We start from the raw sequence: 15,707 nt of genomic DNA, 5'->3' as shown, positions 1-15,707 counted from the left end.
GCTTTGAGATCTGTTGACCAGTATGTAATGATGGCCCCTAAAATGCGGACTAACAGTAAACTCAATCTAAGTCTCAAATAAAAGCCTTCCTCGAATGAAATGAAGTGTTCTCAGTATTCTCACCCGTGTGCTTCCTTCGTGCAAACTTACCGTGTCTATGAGATCAGCTCCAAGGACACACTGTCCCAAGTGTCCACTTAGATGTTAACATACTTCAGTATCTTGAGTCCCAGATTTGTGCACCTTTATTCATTGGACTCATAAATTATAAGAGTGAAACTATATTAAGATCAGCCTGTCAATTCCTTCTCTGCTTCTTCAAGAACCTGGGCAGGGGGTGAGGAGGGGGAGGCACACCCACTTCCAAGGAAAGAGAGAAAGGAGCTTTTCACTGTTGGAGATGGGACTGGAAATCTGAGAGTTTGACTGCTTTTTATGTGGACCATTAATCAATCCCTTATTTCCAGTCACATTCTCAACCTGGTCTTAAGAGGTATCTCTGCTGTCAATTGCTAACCCTTTCAGGATTTTGTGGTCCGGACCTGCTTGTTCATTGCTGGTGCCTTCCGCTTACCACCCTGCATTTCCATTCTCCTAAGCCAGTGGCCATGGTCCACACGCCTCCTCCTCCTAACAGATTTTGGTTCTCTCTCATCTACTTTCTTCCCGTTCTCATTTTCTTTTTCCTTTTGGAGACATTTAAATAAAGACATACATTTTCCAATGTCTTTAAAAATTTCATGAAACTTCAGAAATTCCTAAAGATAAATGTATGGTTTCAATCTCCATGTTTGTGTGCATGTTCAAGTTTATCGTCAGGTCAGATTCTTTGTCTCCTTCTGTAGATTCAGTTACCCAAGTTCAAGTACTAGTCCACATGACTGTGCATTTGCACAAAGAGATCCTGGACTCCTTCCTCCTCATGTAAGTTGCACCTGCTTCTGCTTGTGTATTCCAAAGAAGTGACACAAATAATAGGAGTTTCAGGAAAAGGGAGGCAAATAAATTTGAGTCGGTGACATAGGGGGCTGTATAAACCACATTGGGTAGATCATTGTCTGCTTCATTTATTTTAGCCTTTCTCTATGGAATTCAGTCCCTCTAGTTAAATGTTAAAAAATTTAACTTTATAATTATAAAAAATAACACACAAATAGCACAGCTTTGCAAATCTGTGCAAAGTACTTTATTTTCACCTAGAGGAGAAAATTTAAACTGTGGTTGCCTTATTCACTGCTGTTTGGTTTTATGTTCAGCTAATACTTTATCACTGTCTTTGTAAATTGTGCATTTACTTGGAATTTTTGTTCCCTGTGATTTTTATCAGACAACTGTTTCCCTGATTACCAAGAATGCTAACAGTTGACATTTTGAGAAACACAGATAATGTAATGATACACACAAAAAGCTTCATCATTGCATCACCAAGGACCAATCATTAATATTATTTTGACGTATTTCCCTCCATGTATAAAATGTCTCTGTGTTAATGTACACACTTTTCCCTTTACAATTTATATCATACCATCTATGCAGCATCATATCCTATGATGAGTTAACATTATATATCACATTTATTATTTTTTTATGAAAACAAGATATTCTGTACATATTGCTTTGCAACATGTGTTTTTACTTTATAAAGCATGGAGATCATATTATCTTCCCCAAGTGTTTGTTATTAAAAATTATTTTCTAATTTGATAACAGCATGGTATTTATACTATTTCTTTTTTTTAAAGTTTATTTTGAAAGAGAGAGAGAGAGTGCATGCATGGGTGAGGGAGGGGGAGAGAGAGAGAGAGAGATAGGAGAGAGAATCCCAGGCAGGCTCCACACTATCAGAGCAAAGCCTGACATGAGACTAAAACTTACAAACTGTGAGGTCATGACCGGAGCCCAAATCAAGAGGCAGTCATTTAACCGACTGAGCCACCGAGGTGCCCCATATTTCTACTTGTGTTTATTTGTTCATTATTTGGTATAACAATGTCAAATCTTATTGCTGATTTTTTCTTTTCCTTTACTGTTATTAATCACCTGCCCCTGACGTCCTTGACCCAATTTTCTATTGATGTAGTTGTCTTTCTTTTACTGATTTTTAAGACATCTATACATATTAAACTAAGTAATCTAAGTAATCCTCTGTTGTATGTGGTTCAAATTTATTTTGCATTTTTGTTCCATACTTTCCTTTTTTTTAACACAAAAAAGTATTACATTATTCAACAGGTACATTCTTTTTTTTAAATTTTTAAATGTTTTATTTATTTTTGAGAGAGAGATAGGGACAGCATGGGAAGGGGAGGGGCAGAGAGAGAGGGAGACACAGAATCTGAAGCAGGCTCCAGGCTCTGAGCTGTCAGCACAGAGCTCAACATGGGGCTGGAACCCACCAACCGTGAGATCATGACCTGAGCCAAAGTCGGACGCTTAACCGACCGAGCCACACAGGCACCCCTCAACAGGTACATTCTTACATTTTCCTGTATGTTTTTCGCTTTTGTCTTATCCTTTATCTCCACTCCTCTGTGTAGACTCACTCTCTGAGTGCTCCCATTCGTTCATTCATTCATTCATTCATTCATTCATTCAGGTTCAGTCTTTCTGCCACATGGGTAAGTCACAGCTCCCTAATTTATGACTCTAGTCAGACTTTTCCCCCACACTCCAGTCTGTATAAGCAACTGCTTACTTGATAGACCCCCTTGGATGCAAAACAGGCATTTTATACTGAGAACACCTCATACTTCATACATGAAGCTCCTAAGCTATCCTCTTAAGCCAGCTGCACCTGCTACTCCCCACCTTCCCAAGCCTCAGTCATTTAAGCCCAAAGGATTGAATCATTACTTACTCATCTTTTTCTCTTAGACTCCTAATCCAGTGTCTCAGGAAATCTGTTGGGTCTCTCCTCAGTCACACCTGAAATTTGACCGTGCCCCACATGTCCTGTTCTGAGCACCATCTCCTCTGCCTGGGACACCCTGCTTACCCCCTAACTCTGCTTCCTGCCCCCCACTTTTACTCCTCTTCCTCTCAAGGTCAATTCAGCAGAGTAGCTGGAATGATCCTTTTGGATCTGGTTAGAGCAAACCCCAGTTCATCAGAGTAAAGTGAAAGTTCTCAGAGAAGCCTAGAGAGCCTGTGATCTGTATCTTCCCTTACCTCTGACTCTGCTTCTGTGTTCCCTCTCCCTGCTCTCTCTCTTCCAGCCACTTGCTTCTCAGCATACCAGGGATGTTCTTGCTTCAGGAACTCTACCCTAGCGAGTTCCACTGCATAGAATGCTCTTTCCCCTGCATTTTCCTGTACTTGACCGTCACTTTGAACTGCTTAAATATCACCTTCTTGTCCTGCTCCAGTTCTGGTTTTCCACATCTCTTCTCACCTCCTAACCCATTGCATGACTTACTTATTTTGTCTGTTCTTTTAATTGTGTGCTTGCCCTGCTAGAATGTAAGCTCCTTTAGGGCCGAATTTTTGCATTTTTCTACAAATGTATCCCAAAAAACTAGAAAAGTCCTGGTATGGAGAAGATATTCAATAAATATGGGCTCTCTCAATAAATTCTTAGAAAACTGTCCATGCTGAGGCTACAATTTCATTTCTTTTTCATTACAGTTTTGGTTTCATATGGCATATTTGGTTTAAGGAGTGAAGAAAAATTTCTAACTTTTAAGAATTTTAAACAAGTGTCCATTTGTACCAGGACCAGTAATTTAACCTTCTAGCTATTCCCCATTTGTTAAGAATACTGGTTTTACATCATGGTTAATTCTTATATGCAGCTGGTTTGTTTCTAGAATCTTATATATCTTATTGACTGTCCATACTATTCTCCCTAGGTGTCATGATCTATATCATGGCCTTGTTAACTCCAGGTGGATATTTGCCTACATCCCATTCCTCTTTCTTTCCCCCAATTCAGAACTCATATTGCAATAGAGGAACCCATTCTGTGTATTTGGATTGGATTGACTTTTCTTCAACTTTCCCAATCCCAAATATTCTCATAGCTATGAGCACAAACACTATAACCATCCCCTCGGTGATGCTGATTCAGGATTAGTCACTTAGCTCAATATACCAGCCAGGGTTTCACTAGGAGATATGAAATATGGATGTTACTAGAAGGTGTCTCTCTTTGGAATCATTAGCCGTCAGGATGATATAGCTTTGGAGCTGCCAGAAGGCATCGTGTTGGCATGTGGAGAGAACCTGAGGATGAAAACAAGCAGAGAGGAGAACGGAAAGACAGAGAACAGAAGCCATCGTGGGAACCCTCAGACTCAACTATGCTCTGATTTCTCAGTCACGTGAGTAAAAACATCTTCTGCCCCCCAGCCTCTGCCTTTTTCTCTAAAACTAGTTTCTGTTTGTCATTTTCTTTTTTAAAAAAAATTTTTAATGTTTATTTATTTTTGAGAGAAAGAGAGAGAGAGAGAGAGAGAACGTGAGCAGGGGAAGGTCAGAGAGAGACGGAGATACAGAATCCGAAACAGGCTCCAGGCTCTGAGCTAGCTGTCAGCACAGAGCCTGGTGTGGGGCTCGAACCCACGAACCGTGAGATCATGACCTGAGCCAAAGTAGGACGCTTAACTGACTAAGCCACCCAGATGCCCCTGTTTGTCACTTCCAACTGAAGAAAACTACATGAAAGGCTGGAAACACATTACTTGAACATAGTAGCCATGGGACACGTGGCTGCCTTACCTGCATCTCAAATTCTCATGCGTGAAATAAACATTTAAATTAAATGAAAAAGTTAGTGTTCTGGAAAATATGAAAGATGACGTCAACACACCATCAAATATTGACGTCAAATATTGATATATCTTAGAAAAAGAAAAGAAATGGGGTAGAAATGGTAGAGAAATCAGAGTAGAGTCACTGCTTAAGATACTAGAGGCATTCCAGATCCTTCCAGATCATTCCAGAAGGGCCCTGAACAGACCCAGAGCCAACAAGTGCAGACAGCAAGAGTGATCATTACGAAACTGCATTGGAAACAGATGGACCAGTTCTTGTGTGCAGGCAAATCAGTCATAGCAGTCTTAGCTTTCGTAGTCATTAACCTAAATCATGTTAATTATACCTTAATGAGGTGGGGCTCTGCTTTGGGAGAGGCTCTGAGAGATGGAGTTAGGCCTGAACAGTGAAGAAAGAAGAGCCTAAAATTATCTCTGAACTTCCATAAAAGTCAGAGGCATTTCCCCAAAATGGAGAGAACAGCACTGTGTAAGGGCAGATACACCTAAAGCGAAGGTATTAATCCAATTTCTGAATGGATATTTTTAATACCTTCATATAAAAGAAAATGATCAATGTGTCTTCATCAAATTAAAAAATTTCTGTTCTCCAAACAACACTGTTAAGTGAATAAAAGGACAAGTATATAATTAGGCAGAACTTATTTTCAAGTTAGAAATCTGATAAAGGACTTGTAGCCAAATATCAAAGAAATCTCAAAACAACCCATTTAATACCACTCAACTAAAAAAAATGGGGAAAAAATTTGAACACACACTTCACCAAAGAAGGCATATGGATGGCAAATAATCACATAATGCTTAACATCATTAATCACTAGGGAAATGCAAATTTGAACCACGACAAGATAACTCTACATACTCATTTGTTTGAGTAACTGAAGTTTAAATACAGGCCATATGACATAGTGGTGAAGGCATGAAGAAACTGGAATTCTTATACACTGCTGGAGGGGAGGTAAATGGCACAATCACATTGGTAATGCTTTGGTAGTCGCTTACAATTTTCAACATAAACCTCCTGTGTGATCGAGCTATTCTATGTCTAGGAATAGCTCAAGAGAAAAGGAGATGTAGGCCCATCTGGAGATTTGTAACAGTGGCTTTGTTTGCAGAGGTGCCAAATTAAAAAGCCACCCAAAAGTCGATCAACAGTTGAATAATTATATCTGTATAATAGAATGTTACTCAGTAAAAGAAAGAAATGAGAGATGAACGAATTGTAAAACAATTTTCCTGAGTAAAAGAAGCCAGAAAAATAGTTCATAGTAGAAAATTCTAAGAAATATAAACCAATGAATAGTGATAGGAAGCATATCAAGTGTTACTTAACGATGGGGTAGTGGGGAGAGAGAGAGAGAAGAATTACAGAAGTCATGAAGAATCTTTTGGAAGTTAAAGAATTGGAAGAGATGAGCCAGAAGGATAGGAAGTAGGAAGAAGAGAGAGTAATGCTTGAGATTTTGCTCAAGTTGTGAATAGTGATAGTGACAGGTTCTGGGGGATTCTCCAGAGAATGAGAGACTGACGTAAGACAGAGAAGAACCTCACTGGAGAAGTAAAATGCAATGAGCTGAGAAGTCAAGGTGTTAAATGGATCATTTTGGTGGATATTAACACAGATAATTAAGACTAGTGTATCGTAATATAAATAAGTAAAATAAAATTGTATAAAAATAATAGCTCAATGGGGCACCTGGGTAGCTCAGTCGGTTAAGCGTCCGACTTCGGCTCAGGTCATTATCTCATGGTTCGTGGACTCGAGCCCCAAGTCGGGCTCTGTGCTGACAGCCAGCTCAGAGCCTGGAGCCTGTTTCGGATTCTCTATCTCCCTCTCTCTCTGACCCTCCCCTACTCACTCTCTCTCTCTCTTTCTCAGAAATAAATAAAACATAAAAAAATAATAATAATTCAACAAAAATTAAGAAGCAGATAGAGAAAAATAAGTGAAAGGAAGTGTAAGTAGGCTAATTTCCTAATGTTTCGAAGTGGAAAATCGTTAGACACTCTTAAAAATTGATAATCAAAACATCGGAGTTATAATAACATCATTAAAAGAAGAAAAATATATAAATAATAATTAGAGGGAGACCAAAAGCGAAGGAAAATGGGAGATTGTGTTAAGTGTGTTAATCTGATTTTTCCTTGAGAAGGATCATTTGGTCTTTTTAAAAATTAATAAATCCTGAATGAGATCTTGATGCAGAAAATATTAATGAAAAATTGAGTAATTCAAATAATTTCTATAGTTTAGTTAATAATATTGCACAGATGTTAATTTCTTAGTTTTGGAAATTGTTCTAGTTTGATAATGTTCTATATAAGACAGTATAAATAAAAGCTAAGTAAAAGAAATATAAGGACTCTCTTTCGATAATTTGTTTCACAATTCTTCTGAAAATATAGACTATCTCAATATCAAAGTTTTTAAAAGTTGATGAATCAAGAAACAGGGCTATAAGGTTATTATTGAAACTCATAACATCACTTACCAGAAGAAATTAAAGCAAAATCTCAAGAGTGGTATTGCTAGGAAATAGAATTTTTTTTACATATCCAACTGGTAAGTTTGTTTTTAATATTAAAATAGAGTCAGAGACCCCAAGACCGGTGAAAGGGAGTTACCAGTTGAGGAATAAACATTTTGTCAGGCAACAGCTGACTATAATTTAAAGAGCAAAAGAGTATAGCACTGTTTTGGAAGTATTTTTCACATAATTTGATACACTTTTTATAATCTGAACTCCTTTTAAATTAAGATATGATTCACATACCATAAAATTCAGCCCTTTGCAATGCATAATTCAGGGTTGCTTAGTATATTAACAAAGATGAGCACCATCACCACTAATTACAGACTATTTTCATCATTCCCCAAGGAAACACATTATCTATTCGCAGGCATATCCCAGGGGCGTTGGGTAGCTCAGTTGGTTAAGCATCCAACTCTTGACTTTGGATAAGGCCATAATCCCACTATTCCTGAGATCTTTTCCTGTGTTGGGCTCTGTGCTGACAGCATAGAGCCTGCTTGGGAACCTCTCCCTGTCTCTCTTTGCTTCTCCCCTGCTGGCACACTCTCAAAAACAAACAAACAAGTTATTAGCAGTCATATCCCACAAAGTCACATTCTTAGCTTATAGCAACCATTAATCTTCACTTTTCTGTATGGATTTTTTTTCTTGTGGTTATTTCATACAAATGAAATTACATACTATGTATTATTTTGTGTTTGCTTCTTTCATTTAACAAAGTGTTTTTTAAGTTCATCCGTATTGTTGCATGCATCAGGACTTTATTCCTTTTAATGGCTGAGTCATAATCCATTGTATGGATACACCATTCATCCACTGGTAGAGAGATAAGTTGTTTCCAATTTGGGGTTATTACAAACAGTGCTGCGATGCACGTTTATGTACACATTTTTGTGCAGACATGTGTTTTCAATTCTTTTGGGTATATACTTAAAAGTGGAGTTGCTGAGTCATATGATTTGTTTAACCTTTTGAGTAATTGCCAAACTGTTTTCCAAAGAGGTTGCAGCACTTTACACTCCAATCAGCAAAGAATGAGGGTCTAATTTCTCCATATCCTTGCCAGCACTTAATATTTTCCATTATTCTTTTTTTTTATAGTCATCCTAGTGGGTGTGAAGTGGCATGTCATTGTGGTTTGGGTTTGCATTTCCTCAATGACTAATGATGTGATCATTTTTGTTTTTTTATGTGCTTGTTGGCCATTTGTATATCTTCTTTGGAGAACTGTCTAGTTAAGTCTTTTGCCTAGTTTTTAATGAGTTCTTTATCTTTTTGTTGAGTTCTAGGAATTCTTTCTATGTTCTGGATACTAGATTCTTATCTGATTAATTTGCAAATATTTTCTCCCAGTCTGTGGGTTTCTTTTCACTTCCTTGATAATGAATTTGATGAAGTTCTAAATTTCAATCATACAATTTATTTTTCTTTTGTGGGTTTTTTTTGGTGCTTTTGTATCACGTCTAAGAAAACATTGCCAAATATGAGGCAGTGACAACTTACCGCTATCTTCTCTTCCAAGAGGTTTTATCAATTAGGTCTTATATTTAGATCTTTTATAAATTGTGCATTAATTTTTGTATGTAGCGTGAGACATGAGACCAGTATCTCCTTCTTCTCCTCCTTCTTCATCATTTGCATGTGGATATCTATTTGTTGATATAGAGACATAGAGGTTTACATGTGGACTCTCAGTTCTGTCACATTGATCTATATGTCAATCCTTCTGCCAGTATTATGCTATCTTGATGGCTGTTGCTCAATAGTAAGTTTCGAAATCATATGAGGCCTCTTTGTTTTCCTCTTTCAAGATTGTTTTGACTATCCTGGATCACTTGAAATTTCATATGAATTTTAGAATCTGCTTGTCAATTAATACAAAGAAGTCAACTGGGATTTGGAAGGAGATTGCACTGAGTCTGTAGATTAACTTGGGGAGTGTTTCTCTCAACAATGTTAAGTCTTCAGATCCCTGGATGTGTGATGTTTTTCCATATATTTATATATTCTTTAATTTTTTTTAAATAATGCTTTGTAGTTTTCAGTGTATACATTTGTGGCTCCTTTTGTTAAATTTATTACTAAATATTTTACTCTTTTTGATGTTATTATAGAGTTGCTTCCTTAATTCATTGCAGGTATAAAGAAATTCAATTGATTTTTGTATGTTTATTTTGTATCCTGAAACTTTGTTGAACTCATTTATTAGTTCGAATTGTTTTTTAGTGGATTCCTTAGAATTTTCTATATACAAGAGTTTACTATCTGTGAATAGAGATAGTTTTACTTCTTGCTTTCCTGTCTGGATACCTTTCATTTCTTTTTCTTTCCTAGTTATAGTAACTATAATTCTTTTAGGATAAAACTGAGTGGGAATGGCAAGAACAGGCACCTTTGTCTTGTTCCTGATATTAAGAAAAAAAATCCAATCCTTTACCACGAAGTATGATGTTAGCTATAGGTTTTTGCAGATCAGGATGAGAATGTTCCCTTCTATTCTTAATTTGTTGAGGGGTTTTATTTGCTGATTCACAAACTGGCCCCATACACAGATGGCAGGGAAAAACCTAAGAAAGAGGGAAACCATTCCAGATTGGCTGATGGAAGTTTCAGTAAGCAAGGGAATTTAGTTATGAGGTTTTTCTCAGGCAGCTGCAAGATTAGTAGCTCTCTGCAACAGCCTGCCAGAGAGGCTGGGTTTAGTCACCTATACCCTCCCGATGGTCTTAACAACACCTTACTTTCTCAAGGCTATGTCTGTAGAACAACTCACACTGTGGGGATGGCAGGCAGAGCATACATTTCTTCACAGGCAGTGAAAATGGTGAAGAGCATCTGATTGCAGGGTCCAACTCAGGAGTCAACTGGCGGCACATATTGTGGATTACCTTCTACAACATTATTATCAAAGGATGTTGGATTTTTGTCAACTACTATTTCTGCATCTATTCAGATGATCTTGTCATTTAAAAAATACTGATACAGTGTATTACATTAGTTGATTTCTAGATTTTTTTAATGTTCATTTGTTTTTGAGGGAGAGAGAGACAGCACAAGTGGGGGGAGGAGTAGAGAGAGAGAGAGAGACACATACAGAATCCAAAGCAGGCTCCAGCCTCCGAGCTTTCAGCACAGTCAGACGTGGGGCTCGAACTCACCAACTGTGAGATTATGACCTGAGCCAAGGTCGGACGCTGACTGACGGAGCTACCCAGGTGCCCCAATTTCCAGATGTTAAACCAGCTGAGATAAATCACACTTGGTTATGGAATATAATTTCTATTGTTGCATTTGGTTTGCTACTATTTTGTTCAAAACTGTGGTGTCCATATTCATAAGTGATATTGTTCTGGAGTTTTTATCTGTAAAGCCTTTCCCTGGTTTTGGTATAAGGGTAATACTAGCTGCTTCTGTTTTTTTGGAAGAGTTTTTGAAGAATTGGTACTAACTCTTATTTATTTAAATATATGGCAGAATGAAGCAGTGAAGTGATCTGGGCCTCAGCTTCTCTGTGGGTATTTTTTTCTCTCTCTCAATCTCTTTATTTGCTATAGGTCTATTTAGATTGTCTATTTCCTTTACAGTCTGTTTTTTTCTTAAGTTTGTTTATTTATTTTGAGAGAGAAAGGGAGTACTAGCTGAGAAGAGATAGAGAGAGAGGGAATCCCAAGTAGTTTTCGCACTGTCATTGCTGAGCCTGATGCAGGTCTCAAACTCATGCATGGTGAGATCATGACCTCAGCCAAAATTAAGAGTTCTATTGATCAATGTGTCTATTTTTATGCCAGTACCATACTATTTTGATTACTACTGATTTGTAGTATAACTTGAAATCTGGAATTGTGATACTTCCAGTTTTGTTTTCTTTTTCAAGATTGCTTTGGCTATTAGAGGTCTTTTGCAGTTCCATGCACATTTTAGGATTTTTAGTTCCAGCACTGTGAAAAAATGATGTTGGTATTTTGACAGGGATTGCATTAAATGTAGATTGCTTTGGGTAGTATAGACATTTTAACAATATTGGTTCTGCTGACCAATGAGCATGGAATGTCTTTACATTTCTTTGAATTTCTTTCATCAGTGCTTTATAGTTTTCAGAGTACAAGTCTTTCATGTCTTTGGTTTTGCTTTATTGCTAGGTGTCTTATTATTTCTGGTGCAGTTGTGGATGGGATTGTTTTCTTAATTTCTCCTTCTGCTGTTGCATTATTGGTGAATATATCAGGTCTAATAGTTTTTTGGTGAAGTCTTTCAGGTTTTCTATATGTAGTAGCATGTCATCTGCAAATAGAGTTTTATTTCTTCCATACTGGTTTGTATGCCTTTTATTTCTTTATGTTGTCTAATTGCTGTGGCTGGGACTTCCAGTACTATGTTGAAAGTGTTGAGAGTGGACATCCTTATCTTGTTCCTGACCTTAGGGGAAAATCTCCCAGTTTTTCCCATTGAGCATGATGTCAGCTATGAGTTTTTTATATAAGACATTTATTATGTCGAGGTATATTCCTTCCAGATCTACTTTGCAGAGAGCTGTTATCACGAATGGGTGTTGTACATTGTACAATCCTTTTCCGCATCTACTGAAATTATCATATGGTTTTCATCTTTTCTCTTATTGTCTTAAGAGGAGTAAGCCTTTATTTCACAAAATAGTTTCACAAGTAAATTTGGCTGAATTAGTTGCTTTTTGGTGATTCATCAAAGAGACCAAATCCAGGGCGCCTGGGTGGCTTAGTCGGTTCAGCGTCCGACTTTCGCTTAGGTCATGATCTCGCGGTTCGTGGGTTCGAGCCCCGCGTCGGGCTCTGTGCTGACTGCCAGCTCAGAGCCTGGAGCCTGTTTCAGTCTGTGACTCCCTCTCTCTCTGACCCTCCCCTGCTCACGCTGTCTCTCTCTCTCTCCTAGAAATAAATTTAAAAAAAAAAACATTAAAAAAAAAAGAGAGAGAGACCAAATCCCATATCCTCATCTGACTCCTCCAACTCTTTCTTTGCTTCAGTTTCTGCTGGAGCTGTGGCAGCAGCAGGTGCAGCCATGGCAATGGTGACCACGGGGGTAGCAGCCACGAATGCAGATGGATCAGCTGAGAAGGCCTTGAACTTTTCAGCAAGCGGGAAGTTGTAATCAGTCTCTGCAGACAAAGCGAGAACCCCCTTTTATCCATTGAATGATATAATGTGGCACTGATGCAACGGTTGGGTAACCTGTCTGCAGATACACGCCAGCAACGTCGCGGGCACTCCCCAGGAAGCAAATGCGCAGGGCTTCCTCTGTGACGTTAAGTACTTCAGGGCTGTAGATGCCGCCATTGTCAAGCATCTGCTGGATGGTCAGCCCAAAGGCGAAAGGGGAGATGGTCAGCATATTCAACAGTGTGGCTTTGCTGACTCCCACTTTGTCTCCAGTCATAATCAGCTGCCCATCATTCAGGAATTCAATGGTGACCCGGAGATTTTAGTGCTGATGCATAAAGCCTGGAAGCAAGAGGTCTTCTCAGGTCCCAGACCGGTGTTCCAAGCTGGCACAGTGACTTCATGTGTGGCTATGGCACCAAGGACAGCAGCTGACACATTCTTGGCCGGCAGCCTGTCCCTGATCTCAGTGAGGTGCTCCTTGATCAACGTGAACGCAAAGCCTACATTTTCCTGGATGTGAGGCAACAGTTTCTCTAGAGCTGGGCTGTTCTCCAGATGCCCTTGAATGGCCTCACGGTGCTCTTGCTCATTGGCACCACAGGCTTCCCCCAGAAGGACGTGAAGTTTTGCTGCATCTGCTTGGAGCCATGTTGTCTGCTCCCACAATGAAGCATTTTGGATAGGCCTCCAAAAGTTGGATGATCTTAAGGAAGTAGTTGGACTTCCAGCTTGCCCTATCTTTTCCGGGCATCACAGCACAGCAGCGCCTCAGAGATTGCCACGCAGGGTTTAAAGACAATGTCATTGTCACAAGGACGCCTGGAGAAAGCCATCCTTTGTATTATTAAGTGAGTTTCTCTTATTAAAGTGACATATTACATTGAATGTTTTGTGAATATTAAATCACCCTTGCATCCTGAGAGTAACTCCCACTTGATTGTGGTGCGTGATTTAAAAAAATATGTTGTTGGGTTCAGTGTGCTAACATTTTGTTGAGGATTTTTGCATCTAAATTCATGAGAAATATTGACCTATAGTCCTCTTGTGTGGTGCCTTTATCTGTTTTTGGTATCAGGGTGATTCTGGCCTCATGGAATGAATTTGGAAGTTTTCCTTCCTCTTCTATTTTTGGGATAGTTTGAGAAGAATAAGTTTTAACTCTTCTTTGGTATATGTTTGGTATAATTCACTTGTGAAGCCTCTGATCCTGGGCGTTTGTTGGGATTTTTTGATTAATGGTTCAATTTCATTGCTGGTAATTGGTCTGTTCAAATTTTCTATTTCCTCCTGCTTTTGTTTTGGTGGGTTATAAGTTTCTAAGAATTTATCCATTTCTTCTAAGTTGTCCAATTGGTTGGCATATAGGTTTTCATAATCTGTCACAACTGTTTGTATTTCTGTGGTGTTGGTTATTCTCCTCTTTGATTAGTAATTTTGTTATTTGGGTTCTCTCTCTCTCTCTTTGCTGAATCTAGTTAAAGGTGTATCTATTCTGTAGATCTTTCCAATGAACCAGCTCCTGGTTTTATTGATCTGTTCTGTTCTTTGTTTTTGTTTTTGTTTTTTGTCGTGTGTGTGTGTGTGTGTTAGTTTCTATATCATTTTTTTTCTGATCTAATCTTTATTCTTTTCTTCCTTTTACTGGGTTAGAGTTTTGTTTGTTCTTCTAGCTCTTTTAAGTGTAAGGTAAAATGGTTTATTTGAGATTGTTCTAATGCCTTAAGGTAGACCTGTATTGCTATAAACTTCCCTCTTAGAATCACTTTTTCTGCATTCCAAAGATTTTGGACCGTTCTGTTTTCATTTTTATTTTTTTCCATATGATTTTTTATTTCTTCTTTAATTTCTTGGTTGACCCATTCATTGTTTAGGAACACGTTATTTAACCTTCATGCATTTGTATTCTTTCCAGATTTTTTTCTTGTCATTGGTTTTCAGTTTCATAGCATTGTGGTCTGAAAAGATACATGGTATGACTTTGATTTTTTTGTATTTTTTTGAGTCTTGTTTGGTGGCCTAATATGTGATCTATTCTGGAGAATGTGTGCACTCTTAAAAAATGTGTATTCTGCTGTTTTAGGCCATAAGGTTCTGAACATATCTGTTAAATCCATCTGGTCCAGTGTATGATTCAAAGCCACTTTTTTTCTTGTTGATTTTGTTTGAATGTTCTGTCCATTAATGTAAGCGGGATGTCTTATTCCCCTACTAGCATTGTATTACTATGGATTATATCCTTTATGTTTGTTATTAACTGTTATGTATTTGGATGTTCCCATGTTGATGCATAAATATTTACAATTATTATTTTTTGTTGGATTGTCACCTTTATTATTATATAATGTCCTTCTCTGTCTGTTATAGTTTTTATGTTATAGTCTGTTTTGTCTGCTATAAGTATTACTACCCTAGCCTTCTTTTGACACCCTTTTGCATGATAAATATTTTTATATACCATCACTTTCAATGTCTTTTGGTCTGAAATGAGTCTCTTGTAGGCAGCAAATAGATGGGTCTTGTTTTTTTTTAAATCAACTTTGTCCCCTTAATGTCTTTTGATTCAAGCATTTAGCACATTTACATTCAATTTATTATTGATAAATATATATTTATTGCCATTTGGTCACTTGTTTTGTGGTTGTTTCTATACCTTTCTTCTTTGATCTCTTTCATGGTTTGTTGGCTTTCTTAGTAATATACTTGGATTCCTTTCTCTTTATTCTTTATCTATTAGTGGCTTTTGGTACAAACCATGAGGTTTGTATATAACATCTTCTGCATATAGCAGTCTCTAGTAAGTTGATGGTTGCTTAAGTTTGAACTCATTCTTTGCTCCTTTCCCTTCCGTGTTTTCAGTATATGGTGTGTCTTTTACTTCCTTTTATTTTATGAATCTCCTATCTGATTTTACACAGCTATTTTTACTGCTTTTGTGTTTTTTACTTTTCATAGGCCATTTCTTTCCACTTAAATAGTTCCCTTCAATGTTTCTTGTTGGGCTGGTTTAGTGGTCATGGACTTCTTTTCTTTTTTTTTTTTAAATTTTTTTAATGTTTTATTTATTTCTAGGAGAGAGAGAGAGACAGCGTGAGCAGGGGAGGGTCAGAGAGAGAGGAAGATACAGACTCTGAAACAGGCTCCAGGCTCTGAGCTGGCAGTCAGCACAGAGCCCGACGCGGGGCTTGAACCCACGAACCGGGAGATCATGACCTAAGCGAAAGTTGGATGCTTAACCGACTAAGCCACCCAGGCGCCCCGGTCATGAA

General features: G+C 38.0%; 1 pseudogene; it reads right to left on the bottom strand.

Moving 5' to 3' along the window:
- The window catches only part of LOC144233025 (large ribosomal subunit protein uL10 pseudogene), an 80,149-nt pseudogene extending 66,957 nt beyond the window's left edge, over positions 1-13,192 (bottom strand).
- Positions 13,193-15,707: the final 2,515 nt, after the last annotated feature.

The sequence above is a fragment of the Crocuta crocuta genome, unplaced genomic scaffold (genome assembly GCF_008692635.1).
Source record: "Crocuta crocuta isolate KB4526 unplaced genomic scaffold, BGI_CrCroc_1.0 scaffold751, whole genome shotgun sequence".
In the NCBI taxonomy this organism is placed as follows: Eukaryota; Metazoa; Chordata; class Mammalia; order Carnivora; family Hyaenidae; genus Crocuta; species Crocuta crocuta.
The sequence above is the reverse complement of the archived record's forward strand: the minus strand, read 5'-3'. Positions and strand labels throughout refer to the sequence as shown.